At 37.7% G+C, this 8,603-nt stretch overlaps 1 pseudogene; it reads right to left on the minus strand.

Annotated features, from left to right (window-relative positions):
• Positions 1 to 6,367: 6,367 nt before the first annotated feature.
• Positions 6,368 to 8,155, minus strand: LOC145121302 (large ribosomal subunit protein uL2mz, N-terminal part pseudogene; annotated as a pseudogene).
• Positions 8,156 to 8,603: the final 448 nt, after the last annotated feature.

Raw genomic sequence — 8,603 nt, forward strand, 5'->3', positions numbered from 1 at the left:
TAATCAGCCACCAACTTGTCGAGTTTTCCTCAACAACTCGTCGAGTTGGGAAGCTTCCAGCACGTCGATTTGAGGCCTTCAACTCGACGAGTTCAAAAAGGAAATTACCTTTTAAGCCATAAATATCATACCTGGGAATCGGGATGTTACAATGGTGGGTTTGAAGGTCGTCCCAAGTGCTATCTTTCCAGATCTATGGTCCTCTTGAGCTCTTTTGGCATAAAGGTGCCAACTTTATGGTCTTAAGAGCTCCATGCATGCATTATGTCCATTTTATGGCTTCTCTTGATCTTTTGAGCCTCTTCCATGCATACTTGAGAGTAAAGTTGGATACTTTACGTATGTGAGCAACCTTTAAGGACCAGATCTGTATTATGGAGCTTTGTCTTGATGAATAAGTGCTTATTGGTTAAGCCTTAACCTTCTAAGCTATGGGTTTGGGTTCTTTACCCATTAGGATCGTTCTTAATGGTAAAGTTAGAAACTCAACCCTTCTATTCGATATTTTAGCCCAGATCTGAGTCGTGCACCTTTTAGTTTCGAGAATGGTGACTTATTGGATTAATAGGTGTGTTTCCTGAAGAACTCGACAAGTTCATAGTTGAACTCGGTGAGTTGGAACAACTTTTATTTGAGATGATTGGATGTTATTTGATATGATATTTTAGCCCAGGTCTGAGTGGTGCACCTTTTATGATAATTATACATTGGTTTTTATTTGAGATGATTGGATGTTATTGGAATCACTATTTTATCTATTATTAAAAACAAAATTTTTCGGACCATGTTTTTGGGTGTTACAGAGGTAGTGCTAGTTGAGTCGCGGGACTCAAGAAGGAAGTGATTGTGATGATCGACTCATGGATTGTAGTCGAATGCCGAGTGATTGGCGGATGGATTGTAATGTAACTATCTATGATCTGGGTTATGTTCTTCCAGCTTTTCGTGTTCGGAGGAAACAGAGAGCAAACATTTGTTTTTCGGAGTTGGGATATGGAGCCAACATGGGGTAAGATAGTTGCGGTTTTTGGCGGAAAGTATGGCAGTGTGGGAATGCACAAGAGGATGCTTTTAGTATGGTTGCCTAGAGATGAGATAAAGGGTCTGCTTTCTTCGAATATAGTTAGGTCAGGTGTTGGTTGATTGTTCAGGTAACCGGGGAAAGTGAATCACGAACAATAACTTTTGTTGTCTCTGATGTATCCCAACTATGAGAATGAAGCCTCTTGTATTTATGAATGATTCTCTCGATGAATTGATGGATAATCGATGCTATAAATGGATTGTCAGAATTGTTGCTTGTGCATCTGCATGGGTTTCTTGATGATGTCGGTTATGCTTGGTAAGTTTCTCGGATCTCCATTTGAGGTTCGGAGTCTCTTTGAGTTTGGTTGTTCTTTATCTGGAAGATCATCTTGTGTTGTATTATTCATTCCAAGAGTCTGGAATGGTATGTATCTAGTTGAGCCGGTTTGATATTTGGTTTGTTACAATGTCAATTGGAGGTAGTTCGAACCCTAAGTGGGGGAGAACCGGGTATTTCTGCTTGGAGTATCTTCGATCTGTTCAACTTTATGGTTTTAGAATAATGGATCACAGGAATCTGCGGTTCAATTATGTGAGACTTGGGTTCAAGATTTGGTTGAGACGAGAGTTCAGAGAAAGTTGTCATCAGTTGTATGTGCTCAGGAATACATGAGTTTTCTTTACGATAGGAAGTTGTTGGTCAAGCATCTTGTTTTAGCCAGTGGTTCCTATCAAGAACACCGATGAATAGGTCATGAGGCGTTTGGGTCGCTCGAGTTGAGTATCGATTGTTGAGGAATTTGTCAGCTCGTTGTATAGACTGATATATAGTCTAGAGTGTGTAGTTGTTGGTCGGTAAATCAGCTTCAGAGCTTGGTATCTTTAGTTCCAAATGGGTTTTGTTAAGTAGTGTATCGGGTCACTGGATTAGATGTCAAGGCATTATCGATTAATGGTCATTTCGTTCATCGTCCATAGTTGAGGTTCTTCGAAAGTTTTGAGCTTTATCAGTTGAAGTTCAATGGATGTGTCAACCTATCGCCAAAATATATACATTGTACATTTTGTTTTCTGGGTATGGGTGTAGTGATCCTGATTATGATGACATGTGCAGAATTGAAAAGATCTAGTGAATCATTTAAACATCGAGAACACAATGAGTAAATAAAATCATTTAAGCTCCATTAGAATAGTAAAAGTACAAGTGGGTTTTTTTATTTCTCTCACTAAACTAACACTCACAAAATGGGTCATACATGATGGGAGTCACTCACTTCCTAACTATATGAAAGACCCAACCCATTTACACATACAATAGGGTAAGCCACATCCAAGGAGAGCTTTGCACCCTAACATCCCACCCCCCCCCCCTCAAAGTTAGGATTGGATGTCCCAACTTCAGTTTCCAAATGAGCTTACGAGAACTAGACCATCTCCCCCTCAAAGTAACACTGGTCTTCCAATCCGTAAATGAATACCTGAGAAGCTTTGAATATCCATTTCTACATCTCCCCCTTTTTATAATCAACAAGTGATTATAAAACCCACAAAGGTTGAGAAGCTCGAGGAATAAACTTGACGAATCTCCCCCTTGATGTGTGCCAAAAATGAAACCGTGAAAATCTTGCACGAAAAACAATCACGAAAAGTCAATAAAATATTCCAAATTTTGTGAAATTTTTTTACTTTTGGGTGAAAGTTGCAAGAAATTCGAAAAACTTCACCGCATTTTAATGCAATACTAACCTACAAGCATTTACAAGTCCTCAATCCTCATGGTGTTACAGTTACCAATACCACCACTAATGACGAATCCATAATATCACAGCCACCAAGACTATCATGACTAAGAATATTCCGTTATAGCAGTATCTCTAACACTAAGCATACCACTACAATCAATACTTGCATTGAATACAATACAATCGTATTTACAACACTAAGCATACCACTAATAACCAATTCCATTGTAGTGGTAATTTACAACACTAAGCACACCACTAGTTCTTTTTTTTAACAATTCACAAGTATAATGTTTCAGGTACCAAGTTTGTCATTGACTTGTGGTTCTTTAATATCAATCTACATGTATAGCATTACATATACTAAGTTTGTCATTGTAACGCCTAGATTTTTCATACTAGGTACACCCCAAAAAAACTTATTTTATTAATAACTTTATAAGACATTTTGGTGTACACTAGCATATTGGAATACAATAAGTTATCACCAAGAATCATACTGACATTAAGTACATGATTCGAGCTGGGGGCTATGCCATCCTAACCTGCAACACAACAATAAACAAACATCGTACGCCATAAGACTTAGTGAATAACATTTACAATAACATAACAACATGCAACATCATTTAATATTTTAACTTATCAACCAACATATATATCCCCATTAATATGCTAATGAAAATTATACTAATTAGTTGTTGTTCTCACTTAATATAAAAGTAATCACATAAAAATACTATCAAAATAACCAATGTTTCACTAATTTCATAACCACACCTTTGAGGATTCTACGTCCAAATTAAGTATCTCACATTCATTTTTTGTTCCATAAAACAACTATCGCATAAGTTCATTTCGTCACACTACAACATTCTATCGCTCCAACAATATATGATATAACAATATCATAGTATATTTAATCCTCATATTCGTGTAACAATACACATTAATAAACATTTGGTGTTAGAGTATAGTTACTCTCGAGGTTAGTTGGTGAAAGTAACTATGATTCCGAGCTGAAGCTCTTTACCGCTTTCCCATCCATCACTTATCCAGACCTAGTTGGACAATATATCAAGTTCATTAGAACTTGTCTAAACTTACCACTATATCAACCAAAATGATAATTTTTCTAATCACTAACAAAAACTCGGTAACCATTTGTTACCAAACTAATCAAATTTCCGATTATATTCACCTAACTACTTAACCCCGTAAACTGTTAGCCCAATATACAGATTCTCAGTAACCTAGGGTATATAACCCTCACCGGTCACATTAAATATTCATGAAGTGTTCAAGAAGATCAAGATCGAGCTACAAAAGAGGTTAGTAATTCCTTCTTTACTTAGTTGATTTACAATTATAAAGTAGGTTGCTATAATTAGTAATACCTAGATCCTAGGGTGCATGTACACATATGTATTCTATTTTTGGTTCTGCTGCCTTGATTGTGTGTATAGATGCATAGAAAATTTAACATAAATGACATTGGACGAGATAAATACATATGCTGCTTATCAAGAATAATCATGGGTTAGGCCACGAAAAAACATTGGAAACAAGGATCAGTGTCGAATGATATTCACAACATAGCTAAAAGTGATGGCATGCCATTGATCAGGTAAATGACTAGGTGTTTGTCCGACACAGATGAGTTGGAGTCTAGGTTCTCAAGGAGGTCGGTGATTCCATTGATCTTTTAGCAATACATCGTAAACGAGAGGTCTCCCATGGATATGTTATGTAGCTCGTTATCAAGTTGCATAACTTTAGCATCTTTGTTGTCATGTAAGAATAGTTCGATATTAAACAATTCAATCGAACGACAAATTCTTTCTTTAGTACCATTTGAAGAAGTGGTTGAGAAATGGTACCTTTGTAACACCCATAAAATTCAAACCAATTTAAAACTATTTAAAACATTTAAAACCATTAAGTTATTACAGTCTGTTTTCAAAATAGTTTAAACATCAGAGTGTCCCCATAATCAATCATGAAAATATAAGGAGGTGCACAATCACGCCTTCGCCTTCCCGCGATCATCAGAAATACCTGAAACAATAATCAATAAATGTAAGCTCGAAGGCTTAGTGAGTTACCCCCAAAATACCAACGCCATATAGATATAACCATATCATATAAACATATAAGCAAACAACATGCATAATGAGCCTTCAGCCTGACTGGACCGCCTCGCAGGCCTTCAGCCTATCTGGACCGCTCTCCGAGCCTTCGGCACGTCTGGACCGCCTCGCAGGGCCTACAGCCTATCCGGACCGCTCGTCGGGCCTTCGGTCTGACTGACATACCCTCCTGGGTCTATAGTCTATCCGGACCGCCCTGGGTATCTTGGCCTACAGCACGAAGCAGGACCTGCCTCAACCCATTCCCCATTCAAACAAACATGTGCACATAATATCATACGCTAGCATATATAACAGTCAAACCGATCTAACAGATCATCAAGCATAGCAACATCCTATAACCAGGATACAGACCTAACCGATCACTAACATAGCATCATCCTATATACCAGGATACCGACCTAACCATGTCACTAAGCATATCACCATCCCAACTACCAGGATGTAAATCAATAAGCATATCATGCAATAACCCAGATACAAATCCGATAAGGGCCGACATTGGTGCCTTCGACCCTGTTGATATAGTGAGGATAACTCACCTGGCAATGCTGAAGTCCCGCAGATAAAACTCCAGCTGCTAGTTGACAGATTCCCGAACTGTCAACATCAAATTACACCCAATTAATAATTGGTTCCAAGCCCAAGGTACAACTCACACTCCAAAGGCCCAAAAGTCAAGTAATGGGCCAAAGCCCAACATATGGCCTAATTTTCCAAATTGCGCCCAGACCTCTACATGGTCATTCCTTAAGGCCCATCCAATTATTCTATTCCAAACTCTCGGTATTCCCATGTCCCAATATCACATAATCATCAAGGCCTAATTATGGCCCACCTATGACCCAATTTTCCAAATTGGGCCCAAGTCCTTCACATGGGCCTCATCCTAAAACTCATCCAATTATTTTGGTCCATTTACTTGTTCTTGGATAGCCCATCAATAGTCCAATCACCAAAACCCAATAGGAAGGCCCAACTCAAGGCCCAAGAGAAATTAGGGTTTTCACATGAAATGACGATTAGGGTTAAGTGTTCCTACTTAACCTATTAAGGACTTAATCCATTAAGTCCAATATTGCCTTAGGTTAAATTGCCAATGATTATTAATTAATACTAGCCGTTTACCCGCGCCAAGCGCCGGGTGCGGATATTTTATTCAAAAATTAAATTGTAGAGACGATTAATTCTTTTGCACAAATAGTTTACTACATATAAACAATTATCAGTATAATTAAAATAATAATATATAAATGTACACTCTTGATTACAAACTCGATTATGTCAAACTGTGCAAATGTTAAAATAATAATATATAAATGTACACTCTTGATTACAAACCCGATTAAATATTTGTTTTTTTCAATATAATTATGATTTATGTTGTTTTTTTGTCACAACAGACAGGTAACAGATAAAACGACACTTAGGCAACAGATAAATCGACACTTAGGTAGCCAATATATAACTCACAGGAGCTCGATCCACTCCAAATTTCCCATCTTTTTCCACCTTTTCACTTTCTCTCGCCTTTGACTTTGACTCTGACTCATTAACAACCCCTAAAATCCCCCTTTGTCTCAAACTCTCCCAAGAAACAACTGTTTTTCGTTTCATCTTATGCCCCCACACAACACTATCCTTATCCCACCTTTTTACCTCATTAAGCAACAGACTTTCATTCTCTTTCACATCATCTTTCATTCTTGGAACAAAAAATTCCGGTTTTGCCCCTGCCACCGCCATTCTTGGAACACCCAACACGTTCACAAACGAATAAGGAGCATCATGTCTTTTTTTCCCATTTGAAGATGAAAAAGCAGACAAGAAAACATCCTTAACATTTCTCATGTGGGTCCCCGTTTGACTTTGACTTTGACTACTCAAGGTCCTACTACCTTTTGAAAGTCCAACCACTACATGATCTGTTTTAGGCCTTAAAGATTCCACCTTTTTGTCTTCTAACATTCCGGGAATTGAAGAGAATGAAAACTGACCTTTGATGGAGATGGAGGGTAGGATCTTGGGGGTGGGATGAAGTTTTTTTGGAGGGAGTTGACTTTTTTCGGGCGGTCAACGGCTGCCCCTTCGACCCATCTGACCACTGCGATCCGTGAAGTGCGATTTGGGTCGTATTCGATTCGTTCAACTACACCTACTGATGACGTGTTGCGTTTTAGGTCAATTGTTCTTTGTAACCGTTTTGCCCCTCCCCCTCTGTGGAAAATTGTGATACGACCCTTTGAATTTCTACCAGCTGACTTGTCTTTACCTGTAACGAATTGCCTAAGTGGCCTTTCAGAGCTCACATTTTGAGCACCTGTAGGAATATGATAAAGTCTGTAAAACTGTTTTTGTTTGGATAAATCATAGATGAATTTCAGATAACAATATAATCAGTAATGTTCAAATCCTAAGCACCACATCTCTACAATCAAATTAAGAAAGCTGGAAATGACATCTCTCTGGTACTGATTATCCATCTTGAATTGAAAATATGCAGCTTTAAATACCAATTTCTTTTTACTTTATCAGCATATGATTCATTCTTTCAATATATTTGCATTTTTACATGTACAAATAAGTGTTTACTGAAATGTACATGAACAAAATCAACTCTTTTTATTTAAAAGAGTATAACAGGGTCTAGGAATGCCAAAGAAAGTTTCGCTTCTGATGTCAAAAAGGTTGTTTCTTATTGTAAAATTGAAGTTAGGGTTCAACAAGAAGAGCAACAAGCAAACAAATTCAAAAAGTCACCTGTTTCATCAGCAATTCATAAAACACGTGTTTTCGGCATTACTATTACCAAATTAACACTCCGAGAGAACCAATATACCAGCAAAGTTGAAACCTCAAAAACATAACTTTGCCTTGGGTGACTACCGATACCCTTAAGCATTTTGACCTTATACAGACGTGGGTTTTGAGGCTAGAGACACACAGACGACCCTCGAACATGTAATAATTTGAAAGAGCTAGGTTTGACATCAAAACTGGAACAAAGAATCTGTATTTGCACATTAATTCCGACATCAAATTCAATCTTCATTGAGCCCCTTTTTCAGATTCATTTCTCTTGAACATGACAATTTCAACTTCGAATTTGCATTTAAAAAAAAAAAAAAACTTACGGCTGATAGAGTGCTTGGATCTCATCTGAAAGCTGCTAATCCTCAAAGTAATATCAAGCGAGTGGTGCGAGTGTAGAGGACAGAGGAGATAAAGAGAGAGCATGGTAGCTTCTTGTCACCGAAAAAGTGTTGCGAGAGCACAGTAGGTGGCGAGGACGGCGATCAGATACAGATACAGTGAGTGGTGCGAGGTTGGAGAGTGGGTGGTGATTCACTACCGATGGTGATGATGACGATGAGTTAGGCGGATGAGGTGCGATGTCGGCTTTTCAAAATAGGGTTTTTGCTATTTGTTTGAGGGAAAATGCGAGTGTAGAGGATAGAAGAGAAAAATAGTATGTTTACTTTTTTGATTTAATTTATAAAATGTCAATGTTAATGCCATTAATTTGTCAAACGAAAATGTGAATATTTAATGCAATTAATTTGTAAAACGGAAATGTGATAGGAGTATTAAAAGGTATGAATAAATTGATTGTATATTATGCAGGAGGTGTAGTACCTCTTAAATTTCAAGAAATGGGCAATATCCTTAATAATATAGTAAAGAT

This window comes from Lactuca virosa, chromosome 6 (assembly GCF_052849685.1).
Source record: "Lactuca virosa cultivar CGN04683 chromosome 6, Lactuca_virosa_CGN04683_v6, whole genome shotgun sequence".
In the NCBI taxonomy this organism is placed as follows: Eukaryota; Viridiplantae; Streptophyta; class Magnoliopsida; order Asterales; family Asteraceae; genus Lactuca; species Lactuca virosa.